This window comes from Pseudophryne corroboree, chromosome 1, assembly GCF_028390025.1.
Source record: "Pseudophryne corroboree isolate aPseCor3 chromosome 1, aPseCor3.hap2, whole genome shotgun sequence".
Classification (NCBI taxonomy): Eukaryota; Metazoa; Chordata; class Amphibia; order Anura; family Myobatrachidae; genus Pseudophryne; species Pseudophryne corroboree.
In genome coordinates, this window is record NC_086444.1 from 432,862,822 (window position 1) to 432,879,844 (window position 17,023).

General features: G+C 49.3%; 1 non-coding gene across 1 annotated transcript; it reads right to left on the reverse strand.

The window, feature by feature from the left end:
• Positions 1–7,190: 7,190 nt before the first annotated feature.
• Positions 7,191–7,262, reverse strand: TRNAP-UGG (transfer RNA proline (anticodon UGG)). Its single transcript has one exon. It is a non-coding gene; the product is annotated as a tRNA-Pro (tRNA).
• Between the last annotated feature and the right edge of the window lie 9,761 nt (positions 7,263–17,023).

The window sequence follows — 17,023 nt, forward strand, 5'->3', positions numbered from 1 at the left end:
ACGCTGCAGCAGCACTATTCATGCTGAGGCAATTGCAGGTCTCAGTATAGTACCTGAGTGTGTATATACAGACTTCAGGATAACCTCCTGCTTTTTATCAGCAGGCTCCTTCAAAGTGGCCGTATCCTAAGACGGCAGTGCCACCTTTTTTGACAAACGTGTGAGCGCCTTATCCACCCTAGGGGATATCTCCCAACGTGACATATCCTCTGGTGGGAAAGGGTACGCCATCAGTAACTTTTTAGAAATTACCAGTTTCTTATCGGGGGAACCCACGCTTCTTTACACACTTCATTCACTCATCTGATGGGGGAACAAAACACTGGCTGCTTTTTCTCCCCAAACATAAAACCCCTTTTATGTGGTACTTGGGTTAATGTCAGAAATGTGTAACACATTTTTCATTGCCGAGATCATGCAACGGATGTTCCTAGTGGATTGTGTATATGTCTCAACCTCGTCGACACTGGAGTCAGACTCCGTGTCGACATCTGTGTCTGCCATCTGAGGTAACGGGCATTTTTTGAGCCCCTGATGGCCTTTGAGACGCCTGGGCAGGCGCGGGCTGAGAAGCCGGCTGTCCCATAGCTGTTACGTCATCCAGCCTTTTATGTAAGGAGTTGACATTGTCGGTTAATACCTTCCACCTATCCATCCACTCTGGTGTCGGCAGGGGGCGACATCCCATTTATCGGCCTCTGCTCCGCCTCCACGTAACCTTCCTCATTTAACATGTCGACACAGCCGTACCGACACACCGCACACACACAGGGAATGCTCTGACTGAGGACAGGACCCCACAAAGTCCTTTGGGGAGACAGAGAGAGAGTATGCCAGCACACACCAGAGCGCTATATAATGCAGGGATTAACACTATAACTGAGTGATTTTTCCCCCAATAGCTGCTTGTATACACATAATTGCGCCTAAATTTGGTGCCCCCCCCCTCTCTTTTTAACCCTTTGAGCCTGAAAACTACAGGGGAGAGCCTGGGGAGCTGTCTTCCAGCTGCACTGTGAAGAAAAAATGGCGCCAGTGTGCTGAGGGAGATAGCCCCGCCCCTTTTTCGGCTGACTTTTCTCCCGCTTTTTTCATGGATTCCGGCAGGGGTAATTTATCACATATATAGCCCTGGGACTATATATTGTGATGATTTGCCAGCCAAGGTGTTTATATTGCCCTCAGGGCGCCCCCCCCCCCCCCCCCCAGCGCCCTGCACCCATCAGTGACCGGAGTGTGAGGTGTGCATGAGGAGCAATGGCGCACAGCTGCAGTGCTGTGCGCTACCTTGTTGAAGACTGAAGTCTTCTGCCGCCGATTTTCAGGAACACTTCTTGCTTCTGGCTCTGTAAGGGGGCCGGCGGTGCGGCTCCGGGAACGAACACCAAGGTTGGGTCCTGCGGTCGATCCCTCTGGAGCTAATGGTGTCCAGTAGCCTAAGAAGCCCAAACTACCACCAGTTAGGTAGGTTCGCTTCTTCTCCCCTTAGTCCCTCGCTGCAGTGAGTCTGTTGCCAGCAGATCTCACTGTAAAATAAAAAAACTAAAATATACTTTCTTTCTAGGAGCTCAGGAGAGCCCCTAGTGTGCATCCAGCTCAGCCGGGCACAAGATTCTAACTGAGGTCTGGAGGAGGGTCATAGTGGGAGGAGCCAGTGCACACCAGGTAGTCCTAAAGCTTTCTTTAGTTGTGCCCAGTCTCCTGCGGAGCCGCTATTCCCCATGGTCCTTACGGAGTCCCAGCATCCACTTAGGACGTCAGAGAAAACACAGTAACTTAATGTTAACCCAGTAGCTGCTGTTTATATTGTGTTTTGCGCCTAATTATGTGCCCCCCCTCTCTTTTTAACCCTCTTCTACCGTGTATCTGCAGGGGAGAGCCTGGGGAGCTTCCTCTCAGCGGAGCTGTGGAGAAAAAATGGCGCTGGTGAGTGCTGAGGAAGAAGCCCCGCCCCCTCGGCGGCGGGCTTCTGTCCTGCTTAAATATGCAATTCTTGGCGGGGGCTCATACATATATACAGTGCCCAGCTGCATATATGTTTAACTTTGCCAAAAGAGGTCCTAGATGCTGCCCAGGGCCACCCCCCCCCCCCCTGCGCCCTGCACCCTTACAGTGACCGGAGTATGTGTAGGTGTGTGGAGCAATGGCGCACAGCTGCAGTGCTGTGCGTAACCTCAGTGAAGATCACGGAGTCTTCTGCCACCTGTGAAGTCGTCTTTGCTTCTCATACTCACCCGGCTTCTGTCTTCCGGCTCTGCGAGGGGGACGGCGGCGCGGCTCTGGGACCGGACGGCGAGGGTGAGATCCTGCGTACCGATCCCTCTGGAGCTAATGGTGTCCAGTAGCCTAAGAAGCAGGACCTAGCTTCAGAGAGTAGGGCTGCTTCTCTCCCCTCTGTCCCACGATGCAGGGTGTCTGTTGCCAGCAGATCTCCCTGAAAATAAAAAACCTAACAAAATACTTTCTCTCAGCAAACTCAGGAGAGCTCACTGAAAAGCACCCAGCTCGTCTGGGCACAGTATCAAGCTGAGGTCTGGAGGAGGGGCATAGAGGGAGGAGCCAGTGCACACCAGAACCTAAATTCTTTCTTAAAGTGCCCATGTCTCCTGCGGAGCCCGTTTATCCCCATGGTCCTTGCGGAGGACGTTAGAGAAATCTTTTTTTTTTTTTTAATAGAACTACAGGTACCAGCGTGCCCGTTCCCCCCCCCCCCGCGCTTGCTGGTACTTGTAGTTCTGCTACAAAAAACAATATTCTTATTTTACACAAAAGGCTATCAGCCTCCCATCCACCGTCCACGGATGGGGGGGGGGACAGCCTCGGGCTTCACCCCTGGCCCTTGGGTGGCTGGAGGGGGGGACCCCTTAATTTAAGGGTTCCCCACTCCTCCAGGGTACCCCGGCTAGGGGTGACTAGTTGTGGATGTAATGCCAGGGCCGCAGGGACCAATATAAAAGTGTCCCCCAGCTGTGGCATTATGTCCCTGGCTAGTGGAGCCCGGTGCTGGTGTTAAAAATACGGGGGACCCCTAAGTTTTTTGTCCCCCGTATTTTTTGCACCAGGACCAGGTGCAGAGCCCGGTGCTGGTTGTTTAAATATGGGGGATCCCCAGTCATTTTTACAACCAGGACCGGCTCAAAGAGCCCGAGGCTGGTTATGCTTAGGAGGGGGGAGCCAACGCAATTTTTTTCCTCAAATTTTAACCCATTCCCACCCCTTTCCACTAATAGGCATGCACGGATCTCACTGATCCGTGCATGCTTATCAGAATACGGGGGGAAAAAGCAGGTCTATTTGAAAACTGTTTTTTTTTTTTACGATTTGTACTTTTTCACGGCAGTGTTTGGCTTTTGACGGCAGTGATTGAGAATACGAATTTTTAGTAAATTACCGAGTTGTATAAAATAACAGGCGTGTTTGACTGATGGTGTATTCATTCATATTTTTTTTCTCTTCCTTCAAAAAAAATATGAATGCCCTCATCACTGCCAAGATTTCAGTTTAGTAAAATCCCGAGATGACACTTTGAACAAAAAACACAAAATCGGTCAAAATCGGGAGCTTAGTAAATATACCCCCAGGTTTCTTACCTATGTGTTTTAAAACCCCAGGAATATTGGCCCTCATTCCGAGTTGTTCGCTCGTTCTTTTTCATCGCATCGCAGTGAAAATCCGCTTAGTACGCATGCGCAAAGTTCGCACTGCGACTGCGCCAAGTAACTTTACTATGAAGAAAGTATTTTTACTCACGGCTTTTTCTTCGCTCCGGCGATCGTAATGTGATTGACAGGAAATGGGTGTTACTGGGCGGAAACACGGCGTTTCAGGGGCGTGTGGCTGAAAACGCTACCGTTTCCGGAAAAAACGCAGGAGTGGCCGGAGAAACGGTGGGAGTGCCTGGGCGAACGCTGGGTGTGTTTGTGACGTCAACCAGGAACGACAAGCACTGAACTGATCGCACAGGCAGAGTAAGTCTGGAGCTACTCTGAAACTGCTAAGTAGTTAGTAATCGCAATATTGCGAATACATCGGTCGCAATTTTAAGAAGCTAAGATTCACTCCCAGTAGGCGGCGGCTTAGCGTGTGTAACTCTGCTAAATTCGCCTTGCGACCGATCAACTCGGAATGAGGGCCATTGTGTTGGTTCTGCTGAGAAGTTTTGACAAGAACCAAATTATGGTGCTGGGGTTGAATATGAGAAGAGAGGGTAGGTTCTCCATTCACAGTTAGTGCTGGACAGCATTGTATTTATTTTAATGTTTATTTCTATTTTTCTGCACAATAAAACTGGCTGAGACCATTGCACCAAACCAACGGACTTGTGTGATCTCTCTTGCTTCATCCTGCCACCTACCCCAAGAGATGGTACCTGTTCCCTGACTCTGTTACATTGAATAGTAAATAATAAAGTTCTGCAACTGAAATTAATTGTGTGAAAAATCTTATTTTAGTTGTTTTGTTTCATATCATTACTTTTAATTGTGATGCCCACTTCTGTACAACCAATTGTAAAAATATTAGCTTGTACAATAGCCAAGCACAAGAACTGTATTTACTTGCCCCATGTGGTGACAGGATAAGAGCCAGTGCTGCAAGTGGGGCGGTACTGCGCACCGGTAAATTTCCAGCCGGTACGCAGTACCGCCGGGCCGCCACCGGGTGTCGGAGATGAGAGCGCAGCATGCGCCTCTCCTGCCTGCCCAGTGAGTCCGTACTCTGGTGACCGGTGGTCTCTCCTCCTGCGTCATCGGCGTCCTGTATCTTAGATCTGGCGCCGGTTCATGAGCCAATCAGAGCTCGCGGACCGGCAGCCAATCAGGAGCCGCCGCCGCAAGCTCTGATTGGCTCATGGACCGGCGCTACATCTAAGATACAGGACGCCAATGCCGCCACAGGAGGAGAGGAGACCAGACTGAGCAGGCAGGAGAGGCACATGCTGCGCTCTCCTCTCCGCGACAGTCGCACTGCACAGCCGGCCCCAGACAGCAGCAGCAACAATGGTGAGTTGCTCTGCTGGGGTCATATCTGGCACTGTGGGGGCATGTGTATTTGGCAACGTGGCGGCATATCTGGCACTGGGGGCATATGTGTATCTGACACTGCGATGGCATAGGTGTATCTGGCACTGTGAGGGCATATGTGTATCTGGCACTATTGGGGGCATATGTGTATCTGGAACTGCACTATTGGAGTCATGTTTATCACGCCCCTATTTTCATTGGCCATTCCCCATGTGGCCACACCCATTTTTGGAGCGTGCGCGCACACAGTACCGCTAAGAATTTTTTTTTATTTGCACCAGTATATAAGACATACTAAAAATTACTAAATGTAACAGTAATTACAAGAAATGTCATTTAATCAAGGCCAGGGGGAACACTGTAGGTGCCTTTGGATGCAACTCCCTTGCTATCCCTCAGCATCAGGTCCTGCTTGGTTCAATCTCTTAGCCCACCTCTGCCATTGAGAGCTGCTCGCTGCTTCTACTCCTTGTCAGCAACCAATGCTTGGGGGGCGCATTAAAAGCAGTGGATGAGTGTTGATGTCTCACTGTTGTAGGCACCCGCTAACCTAGGGGGCCACACATGCTTGCATCATGGTAGCATCAGCCTCAACATTTTTTGTATTTTTATTTTTTTTATGTATAGATGGAGCAAGCATTATTACATTTCTCAGCGCACTGTGGCTACAGGGGCAGAAACCTGATTCTGTGGGATATTTATTAAGTGGAGGAAAAAAAAGACATTTTATTTTGTTATCAGAGATATTTATTGGAGATACTGTAGGGTTTCTTCCTGTTCATTGTCACAGGTCAGTAGTCATTGCTGTGGAGTTAAGGTGCAGACTTCCCCATTCTAAGCATAGAGTAGTAGACAGTGGTTGTACAAATCCTGCTGCTGTCCAATCACCAACACCATCTCAGGAAGGCAATAGCAGCACTGGGCCACACCAACAATGCTTTCTTACTTAAATAAAGTGGGTTTTATTGTTTGTTTTTTAATATTGAAATATTTTTATTTTACTTTTATTTTTAATACTGTTTTTATCTTTTGGGTTTTTTTTTTTTTTTTTAAAGTGGAACTTACTGGACCCAACCCGGTCTTTCAGTTCCTCTGTGTGTCTGTGAACCAGCAAACTCGGCTCACCCATCATGTATAGCTCCCTTCGCTGACCTGGCGAGCAGTAAGGGTGCTGTTACCACCTGCCAGCTGGTATCGCCAGGGTACAGAGTATCAGCAGCTGTCCCATATTTTTCATAGACCATTTGTCCACAATTGTTGTGCAATGTAGCATGACAAGAAATCACATTTTCATTCTCCTCATGAAGCATTAAATGCAGTAAAAATCACAAATAAGGCAGGCCAGTTGTCCTGTTGCAGGAGTGGTAGTTTTTCAGAACATTTAAGTGGTGAAATCCTTTAAAATGCATACAGGAGACGAGACCTTCATAGACTAAAACCAATTAATCATTTCTCATTGAGCATAGGATGGAAATGGCATGTGTATGGTCAGGGAGGGGTGATGCCGGTAAAATATGGCAGGAGCATGTGACTAACAGTGTAATCCATCACAGGAACTATAAATGGTAACAAATATGAGCGCCTGGACGGATCACTTACCATACAGCTACATACAGATAATAAACATTTTTTTGTTTCTTCCACCTTATTGTTATGCACGGCTAAAAGACTTGCCTGCAGCCGCACAGGGGAGACAGATGGGGGCGCTATAGCAGACAGAATATACTATTGCGGAGGTTGGAACATTATCCTAGGTGTCACATATGATGCGGCTTGCTGTGCCAGGTCAAGGCAGGGGGGGGGCGGGGCGGGGCTGGTTGTTTCAGTCAAAGATCTAAGACTGGGGTGGGCGCGCTTCGGCGGGACACATGCTTGGCGTCACCGTCTTTCCGTTCCGAAACTACACACTCACACACACATGGGCCCGGTATTGGGGGCACCCGGGGCTGCAGGGCAGGATATGGTCATAGGTGGCGAGCTGCGAGATAGCATACACAACAGAGGCGTGCCAGCAATAATGCTCAGTGCTTGCATGTAATTATCAGTCATACAATCAAAATTAGGGCATTTTATTTAATTCTAGAAGCAAAATAGTTCGCTGTACTACAAATAAGAGTAATTGTCCCAAAGTGATAGTTAGCAAATGTAATTGTAACTAAGTAAAAATAAGGGCTCGTCCGGGATTTGAACCCGGGACCTCTCGCACCCAAAGCGAGAATCATACCCCTAGACCAACGAGCCAGCTGATAAAGAATATTGCAGTCACATTATTATAGATACAAGTCTGGGGGAAGAGGTATCCTGGGTTAGGAAGTAGGCAGCTGTCCATCTCTGGGGCTGACTCCTAATGCTTCTGAGGTGTGGGAGCAGCAGTGGCCGGGCTGCAGTCGACGCTGCTCACCACATGGCTGCCGGAGAAGCCGCACAGTCAGGGACAACACAGGAATGCCTCCTCCCACAGTGTTAGTGCACATGAGCGTCACACAGGACCAGTGGCAGCAGCAGCTGATCTGTAACTTTCCAAGCACATAGGACCCTATTCAGCATTAGTTGCAGTTTTGCTAAATTAGCAAAACTGCAACTGCTTGCGATGGCATGCTGGGGGCCGCCCAGCACTGGGCAAGGCCATCGAGCTGCCAGCATGCTAATGGCGGCCAGCAATGCGATTGTAATTCAATTGTGATCGCATTGCTGATTAAGGGAAGCCCCTCTGCTTATACTGCCTGGCTGCAAAGGCAGTCGGCCCGCCATTTTCTTCATCGCAGAGGCTGCGTGAGATGTCACGCGGCAGCCCTGAACCCACCCCGGTTTCCGACACCCTGCCCCGTAATGCAGACTTGTCGCCACTGCAACACTGCGCTGCTGCCCCCAAACACTCACTGCGAATGGTGTTCACATCTATGCGATGCGATCGCATTGACCGTCATGTGTAAGCAGAGATCGGGACCTTGGAGTACCTTCTGCTTCTTTGTACTATGTGTTGCACACCCCGGGGAAGGCGCAGACTGGAAAGGAAGGCCGCACAGGACAAATTTCTTACTGCGCATGCGCTGTGGCCATTTTGGGTGTGATTTTTGCCACGGCTGCTGTGGCTGCAGCGCCTGTCGTGGGACTCCAGAAAGGTAAGTATTAAAACAACATGGGTGCAGTGAGTGCTGTTCCCCCCCTGGACCCATAGTCCCGTTTTCACCGCACACATTACACCCATGATAGAAACGCCAATGGCACAGGGGGTCAGGGTAAGTCTCCTTACTGTGCTCGTACTGGGTGGCTCAGGGACAGCTGGCAGGGATTTAGGAGTTTGCAGTCTCAGGGATAATGGGGCTGGTTAAGGGTTATGATTAAATCCAAGTTGGCTAAAGGACCTCTGACATCACCAGGGAGAAAAGCATGGTCAGAATATGGTACCCGAAATGTACCCTCACGGGCTTGCTTAGTTTGCCATGCTTCGGGCTCGGTGACTCGCTTTTCTTGCCACTGGGTTACTAAAGGGAGTAGTTGTTGACGTGGATGGTAAAAGTACTACCCTGCTGGACTAGCTCCTCTCCCTGACATCAGAGGTTCTTTAGCCCACTTGGATCTAGCATTACCCCAAACTCCAGAATCAGGGCGATTAGCACAATCTATCCCACCTCCATCATCACATGGAGACAGAGCGGGGCCAGGGGGCGCTGTTTTCTGCCCCCTCTTGTATCCTGACCATCAACTGGAAGTGCTACCACTGGCTGCCGCTGCCCCCGGACGCCTCCTCCAGCAGTCCCTGTTGTGAGAAGGCTGTGTCCTGATAATGGAACTTCAAGCAGGTGAAGCTGTGGCAATCCACACCATGCCCAGGGATGGCATTCAGTTGGTACCCTGCAGGTTTTCATGGCCGTGTCGTAGGAGAATGCCAGCACCTTTTTCTTCTATGGGGACACTGAGCCAGAGGCATCACTAGGGTGGTGCAGACTGCACGCTGATATCACCCTTCCATGGGGTGACACCAAAATGTCGGGTCACCCGCAGTGACAAGGAGTCAAGTGCTGCACTGCAACATTTTCTTGCATCCCCCCTATCACTGAAGAGGAGCCGGCAGTGCAGGCAGTCTCCAGGGAAGCATAATATATCCAGGAATGCAGGGCTGGCCACCAGAATGAAATAAGGGAAGGGGGGGGGGGGCTTCCAGTGAGGCCACGGACACTTTTCCCAAGGCCATGCCCCCAAGTTGATATCACCAGGGCTTCCCGCAATGCCACTCCCCCTTCCCTTAGGGTGACATGTTAGAATGTTGACGTTTCGTCAGTGACTTATCTGTTCCGGGTGACTGCAGTGGCGTCTTCTGTCATGTGACTGTCACTTCCAGGTCAGACCTCCAATCATCCAGCCTTCCAGTAATATTTAACTGCTATCCCTAACCCTAATCCCACGCTAACCCCACTCTCCCCCTGCCAGCAACCTATCCTAGTCCCCGCAAACATAGGATTTATATCGAAACCATCGGGTTTGCATACTAAATCTGATTTAGGGCCAATGGTGTACAGCAGAATGAAATGACTTATATTTAATAGATATTAAAGAAATTGCATAAACTTCCCAAATGGCAACATTGTGCAATAGAGCAGTGGTTCCCAAACTTTCTTGAATCACGGCGCCCTAGAGTATCAGCATTTTATCACAGTACACCTAGGATAAAAGCTTTTCATTGATACATTTGGGGAAAAATATTAAATTAAGTATATTGTGCCTACCGGTCATCCTTAGGGTCAGTTATGTGGTGGAGGACAGTGTTGTGTTTCTGGTTATCTACATGTTTTATGATTGGCTGCCACTAGCACTGGTTTTGCCTTTCACTTTGACCATATATAATTTGATCAGGTCCTGGATTAACAATACGAGGCATCCCTGCAAGAGCTTTGCAGCACCCAGTTTGGGAACCACTGCAGGGTTAAGATACAGCATTGTTTTTTTATCTGGATACTGAATGTTAGAGTCCTTGGATATTGTAGCTAATGAAGTCAAATTCAAGTAGACTACACCTACTTCAACAAATGGTCACACTCTTCCAGCGGGCCCCTACCATTACATTCATCTGGTAGGCCCTTTATCCCCCAATCCATCACTGCTTGTCCTGAATGCTTTCTAAACGTCCATAAGCAATAAAGTTTCTGTTAATTTCCTCTGTGACTGTTCTCTGTACACATAGGCACCCGCTGTGAATGCGAGGAGTACTGTGGACCTGAAGAAATGCTGTTTGTAGGCATTTCCAAAAGGATCAATGAATCTTTATATTCTGTATATTTATCATAATGCACCATACCTTTAAACTTTGCACAAGGCCTAATAACATTATCATCTCCTAGTGCTGTGTTGAGGATTAGCTTTTTTAGGTACCATGGGCCTAATTCAGACTTGATCGTAGATGTGCGATTAAACGCACATCTATGATCAATTTCTTTCACATGCAGGAGGACGCCCAGTACAGGGAAAGTCCGCCCCACATGCCGGATCCAGCATGTTTCGAGTAGGTCTTTGCCTGCGCAGCCTAGCTGCAAAGGCAGACGGCTACCCACCATGTTAAGGGTCGCAGCAGCTGTGTGTGACATCACAGCTGCCACGACCCACCCCGCAAACGGTCCGGACACGTCTGCCTTGTCCAGACCGCACCCATAAAATGGAGCAACAATGCCCATAAAACGCAGCATTGACACCCCGTTTGCATCCCCCTCCAGGACTTAAACTGAGTTCTGAAGAGAACGCAGTTTAGGACCTTGCATATGCGCGTACCGACGTACGTGCATACGCAGATGTGCAGAAATTGCTTCATAGCAAACTTTGCACATCAGCATCAGGGTCTGAATCGGCCCCTTAATCTTGCACAACTCCCTCCCCCCCCCCAAAAAAAAAAAAAATATATTAAGATTTCAAACCTACCGGTAAATCTTTTTCTCCTAGTCCGTAGAGGATGCTAGAGACTCCGTAAGGACCATGGGGAATAGACGGGCTCCGCGGGAGGCATGGGCACTAAAAAGAACTTTAGATATGGGTGTGCACTGGCTCCTACCTCTATGCCCCTCCTCCAGACCTCAGTTAGAGAAACTGTGCCCAGAGGAGACGGACAGTACGAGGAAAGGATTTTTATTAATCTAAGGGCAAGATTCATACCAGCCTACACCATCCACACCGTATAACCTGGAATATACGCAACCAGTTAACAGTATGAAACAAAACAGCATCAGCCCGAGACTGATCAAAACTGTAACATAACCCTTATGTAAGCAAAAACTATATACAAGTCTTGCAGATGTAGTCCGCACTGGGACGGGCGCCCAGCATCCTCTACGGACTAGGAGAAAAAGATTTACCGGTAGGTTTAAAATCTTATTTTCTCTTACGTCCTAGAGGATGCTGGGGACTCCATAAGGACCATGGGGATTATACCAAAGCTCCAAAACGGGCGGGAGAGTGTGGATGACTCTGCAGCACCGATTGAGCAAACATGAGGTCTTCATCAGCCAGGGTATCAAACTTGTAGAAATTTGCAAAGGTGTTTGAACCCGACCAAGTAGCAGCTCGGCACAGCTGTAATGCCGAGACACCTCGGGCAGCCGCCCAAGAAGAGCGCACCTTCCTAGTGGAATGGGCCTTTGCAGAATTTGGTAACGGCAATCCAGCCGTAGAATGAGCCTGCTGAATTGTGTTACAGATCCAGCGAGCAATAGTCTGCTTCGAAGCAGGAGCGCCAACCTTGTCGGCTGCATACAGGACACACAGTGCCTCTGTTTTCCTAACCCGAGCCGTTCTGGCCACATAAATTTTCAATGCTCTGACCACATCAAGGGACTCGGAATCCTCCAAGTCCCGCGTAGCCACAGGCACCACAATAGGTTGGTTCATATGAAAAGATGAAACCACCTTGGGCAAAAATTGAGGATGATTCCGCAACTCCGCTCTATCCACATGGAAAATCAGATAAGGGCTTTTGTGAGATAAACCCGCCAACTCCGACACTCGCCTTGCCGATGCCAACAACATGACCACTTTCCAAGTGAGATACTTTAATTCCACCGTTTTAAGTGGTTCAAACCAGTGAGGCTGAAGGAACCGCAACACCACGTTAAGGTCCCAGGGTGCCACTGGAGGTACAAAAGGAGGCTGGATATGCAGCACTCCCTTCACAAAAGTCTGTACTTCTGGGAGAGAAGCCAATTGCTTCTGAAAGAAAATGGATAGGGCCGAAATCTGAACCTTAATGGAGCCTAATTTTAGGCCCAAATTCACTCCAGTCTGTAGGAAGTGTAGGAAACGGGCCAGATGGAATTCTTCCGGAGGAGCATTCCTGGACTCACACCAAGATACATACTTCCGCCATATACGGTGATAATGTTTTGCTGTCACGTCCTTCCTAGCCTTTATCAGAGTAGGAATGACCTCATCCGGAATGCCCTTTTCCGCTAGGATCCGGCGTTCAACCGCCATGCCGTCAAACGCAGCCGCGGTAAGTCTTGGAACAGACAGGGCCCCTGTTGTAATAGGTTCTCTCTGAGAGGAAGAGGCCACGGATCTTCTGTGAGCATTTCCTGCAGATTTGGATACCAGGCCCTTCGCGGCCAATCTGGAACAATGAGAATTGTCTGTACTCCTCTTCGTCTTATGATTCTCAATATCTTGGAGATGAGAGGAAGAGGAGGAAACACATAGACCGACTGGAACACCCACGGTGTCACCAGGGCGTCTACTGCCACCGCCTGAGGGTCCCTTGACCTGGCGCAATACCTCGGTAGTTTCTTGTTGAGGCGTGACGCCATCATGTCTATCTGAGGCAGTCCACACTGTCATGAATCTGCATTCTCCGTCGCATCACTACTGTGGAACTACAGGTTCCAGCAGTTCAGTTCTGTTCCAGTTCTAGTTTTCAGTCTACTGCAGCCTGGAGTACACAGTGCTTCAGCTAACTCACAGCTGATCTGAACACCTAATCCAGCGGGGTGTGCTCTCACAGAGATGCCACACCCAATCACCACAGACCAAGGGGTATAAACTCCAGTTCCTGGCTCAGTCTCATCGCCTTGGACAGCACGTCACATTCTGTGAACAGGCGGCTCCTGTTTGCAATCCTCTGTCTCCAGAGATATCCTTGTGTATTGGACCTGTGGAACTACAGGTCCCAGCTGTTCCAGTTCCGTTCCAGTTTCCAGCTGTTCCAGTTCCGTTCCAGTTTCCAGCTGTTCCAGTGTTCCTGTGGAACTACAAGTTCCAGCAACCACTCCAGCTCTCCTGCGACATTCAGTGTGCAAGTTCCTGTGTTCCAGTCTCCAGTTCCCCTGTGTTCCTGGTTATCCTCCTGTTCCTCCGTGTTCCTGGTTACCCTCCTGTTCCTCCGTGTTCCTGGTTACCTACCTGTTCCTCCGTGTTCCTGGTTACCTGCTTGTTACTCCGTGTTCCTGGTTATCCTACTACAGCTCCGTGGAACTACAAGCATCAGCAACTCCTGCATTCGTTTACAGGCTTCACACCAATCTCCAACACAGTGTGCTTCAGCCTCAGCAGTAGAGACTCCTTCTCCAGGTGCATTCCATCACCTCACCTGTGAATCAGCTTGCAAGCTGCCTGTGCTTTCCCAATAGCACTGTGAACCCTGCATCAAGTCTTCTGCATCTGCTACCAGGTTTGCTACCAATATAATCACCTCTGCTGGCTCCACGTTTTAATCATCTCTGGTTCCCATACCAGCATATTGTTTCCTTGTTCAACTATACAGTCATACTGTTATTGTCATAGACTCTCAGCTTCCAAGCTGCACCATATTCATTTGCATTTATTGTTTGTTATTACAAGTATTCCTGCTGCCATATTGTTTTATCTTTCTGCTTAATAAACAACATCGCGCACATGCGCAGGAATCCAATCCAGTTTCCTCACTTCTTCCATCCTACCTCCACTGACCCACTAGCGCCCCCTCCGGGGACACAAACCAGACCGAACCTGACAGTTTGTCCAAGGCCCATGGACCCGGATGGTGGTCAGAGTGTGGGGTCAGGGTCACTCCAGAGTTCAGTGTCACGACTCAATGATCAAGAGTCAAGAATCAATAAACCTCCTTCGGTTCCAGCCGATTCCAGCATCCTCGGATCAAATACGGTCCTATCCGTCAGTCTGAGGACTCCTCCGGTTCCAGCTGGTTCAAGCTTTTCTGGACCCAATCCGGTCCCATCCGTCTGTCCAGATCAGCCGATTCCAGTTCCTCCGAACCCGGTGTGGTTCTCTCCAGTGTGTCAAGTAATGAACTCCTGTCTGTCAGTTTTGGAGATGACGTCCTCTCTCCATCCTAGAATATTTCAAGTTGATTCTACTCTCAAGTGTCCTACATTGTCTTCTGAGACTTCAATCGACATTCAGCCTTCCAAATTCCAGCGTGGGTGTTCGGTGCCCACCCATAAAAGGGGGGGTACTGTCATGAATCTGCATTCTCCGTCGCATCACTACTGTGGAACTACAGGTTCCAGCAACCACTCCAGCTCTCCTGCGACATTCAGTGTGCAAGTTCCAGTCTCCAGTTCCCCTGTGTTCCTGGTTATCCTCCTGTTCCTCCGTGTTCCTGGTTATCCTCCTGTTCCTCCGTGTTCCTGGTTACCCTCCTGTTCCTCCGTGTTCCTGGTTACCTACCTGTTCCTCCGTGTTCCTGGTTACCTGCTTGTTACTCCGTGTTCCTGGTTATCCTACTACAGCTCCGTGGAACTACAAGCATCAGCAACTCCTGCATTCGTTTACAGGCTTCACACCAATCTCCAACACAGTGTGCTTCAGCCTCAGCAGTAGAGACTCCTTCTCCAGGTGCATTCCATCACCTCACCTGTGAATCAGCTTGCAAGCTGCCTGTGCTTTCCCAATAGCACTGTGAACCCTGCATCAAGTCTTCTGCATCTGCTACCAGGTTTGCTACCAATATAATCACCTCTGCTGGCTCCACGTTTTAATCATCTCTGGTTCCCATACCAGCATATTGTTTCCTTGTTCAACTATACAGTCATACTGTTATTGTCATAGACTCTCAGCTTCCAAGCTGCACCATATTCATTTGCATTTATTGTTTGTTATTACAAGTATTCCTGCTGCCATATTGTTTTATCTTTCTGCTTAATAAACAACATCGCGCACATGCGCAGGAATCCAATCCAGTTTCCTCACTTCTTCCATCCTACCTCCACTGACCCACTAGCGCCCCCTCCGGGGACACAAACCAGACCGAACCTGACACACACTGACTTGCAATCTCTGTGAAGACTTCCTGATGAAGTCCCCACTCTCCTGGATGTAGATCGTGTCTGCTGAGGAAGTCTGCTTCCCAGTTGTCCACTCCCGGAATGAAGACTGCTGTCAGAGCACTTACATGATTTTCCGCCCAGCGAAGAACCCTGGTGGCTTCTGCCATTGCCACTCTGCTCTTTGTTCCGCCTTGGCGGTTTACATGAGCCACTGCGGTGATGTTGTCTGACTGAATCAGAACCGGTAGGTCGCGAAGCAAATTCTCCGCTTGACGAAGGCCATTGTATATGGCCCTCAACTCCAGTACGTTGATGTGAAGGCAAGCTTCTTGGCTTGACCAGAGACATTGGAAGTTTCTTCCCTGTGTGACTGCTCCCCAACCTCGGAGACTCGCGTCCGTGGTTACCAGAACCCAGTCCTGAATGCCGAACCTGCGACCCTCTAGAAGGTGAGCACTCTGCAGCCACCACAGGAGAGATACCCTGGCCCTGGGGGACAGGGTGGTCATCTGATGAATCTGTAGATGTGACCCGGACCACTTGTCCAGAAGGTCCCATTGAAAGGTACTCGCATGGAACCTGCCGAATGGAATGGCCCCGTAAGACGCCACCATCTTTCCCAGAACTCGAGTGCAGTGATGCACCGACACCCTTTTTGGCTTCAATAGGTCCCTGACCAAATTCATGAGTTCTTGGGCCTTTTCCATCGGAAGATAAACCCTTTTCTGGTCTGTATCCAGAATCATGCCTAAGAAAGGCAAACGAGTCGTTGGAACCAACTGTGACTTCGGGATATTGAGAATCCAGCCGTGCTGTTGCAACACCTTCAGGGAAAGTGATACCCTGTTCAGCAACTGCTCTCTTGATCTTGCTTTTATTAGGAGATCGTCCAAGTACGGGATAATTGTGACACCCTGCTTGCGCAGGAGCACCATCATTTCCGCCATTACCTTGGTGAAAATCCTCGGGGCCGTGGAAAGCCCAAACAGCAACGTCTGAAATTGGTAATGACAATCCTGTACAGCAAATCTCAGGAACGCCTGATGAGGCGGATATATGGGGACATGAAGGTATGCATCCTTTATGTCCAGGGACACCATATAATCTCCCCCTTCCAGGCTGGCGATGACCGCTCTGAGCAATTCCATCTTGAACTTGAACCTTTTTAAGTATAGGTTTAAGGATTTTAAATTTAAAATGGGTCTGACCGAACCGTCCGGTTTCGGGACTACAAACAAGGTTGAGTAATGCCCGATCCCCTGCTGAAGCATGGGAACTTTGACCACTACTTGTTGAAGACACAATTTTTGAATTGCATTTAAAACTATCTCCCTCTCTGGGGGAGAAGCCGGTAGGGCCGATTTGAAAAACCGGTGAGGAGGCACCTCTTCGAATTCCAGCTTGTAACCCTGGGAAACAATTTCTATTGCCCAGGGATCCACCTGTGAGTGAACCCAGACGTGGCTGAAAAGTCGAAGACGTGCCCCCACTGGGGCGGACTCCCTCAGCGGAGCCCCAGCGTCATGCGGTGGATTTTGTAGAGGCCGGGGAGGACTTCTGCTCCTGGGAACTAGCTGTGGTTGGCAGCTTTTTCCCCCTGCCCTTACCTCTGGCAAGAAAGGAAGATCCCCGTACTCTCTTGGGTTTATGCGACCGAAAGGACTGCATCTGATAATGTGGCGTTTTCTTAGGCTGTGAGGAAACATAAGGCAAAAAAGTTGATTTACCTGCCGTAGCCGTGGAAACTAGGTCCGTGAGACC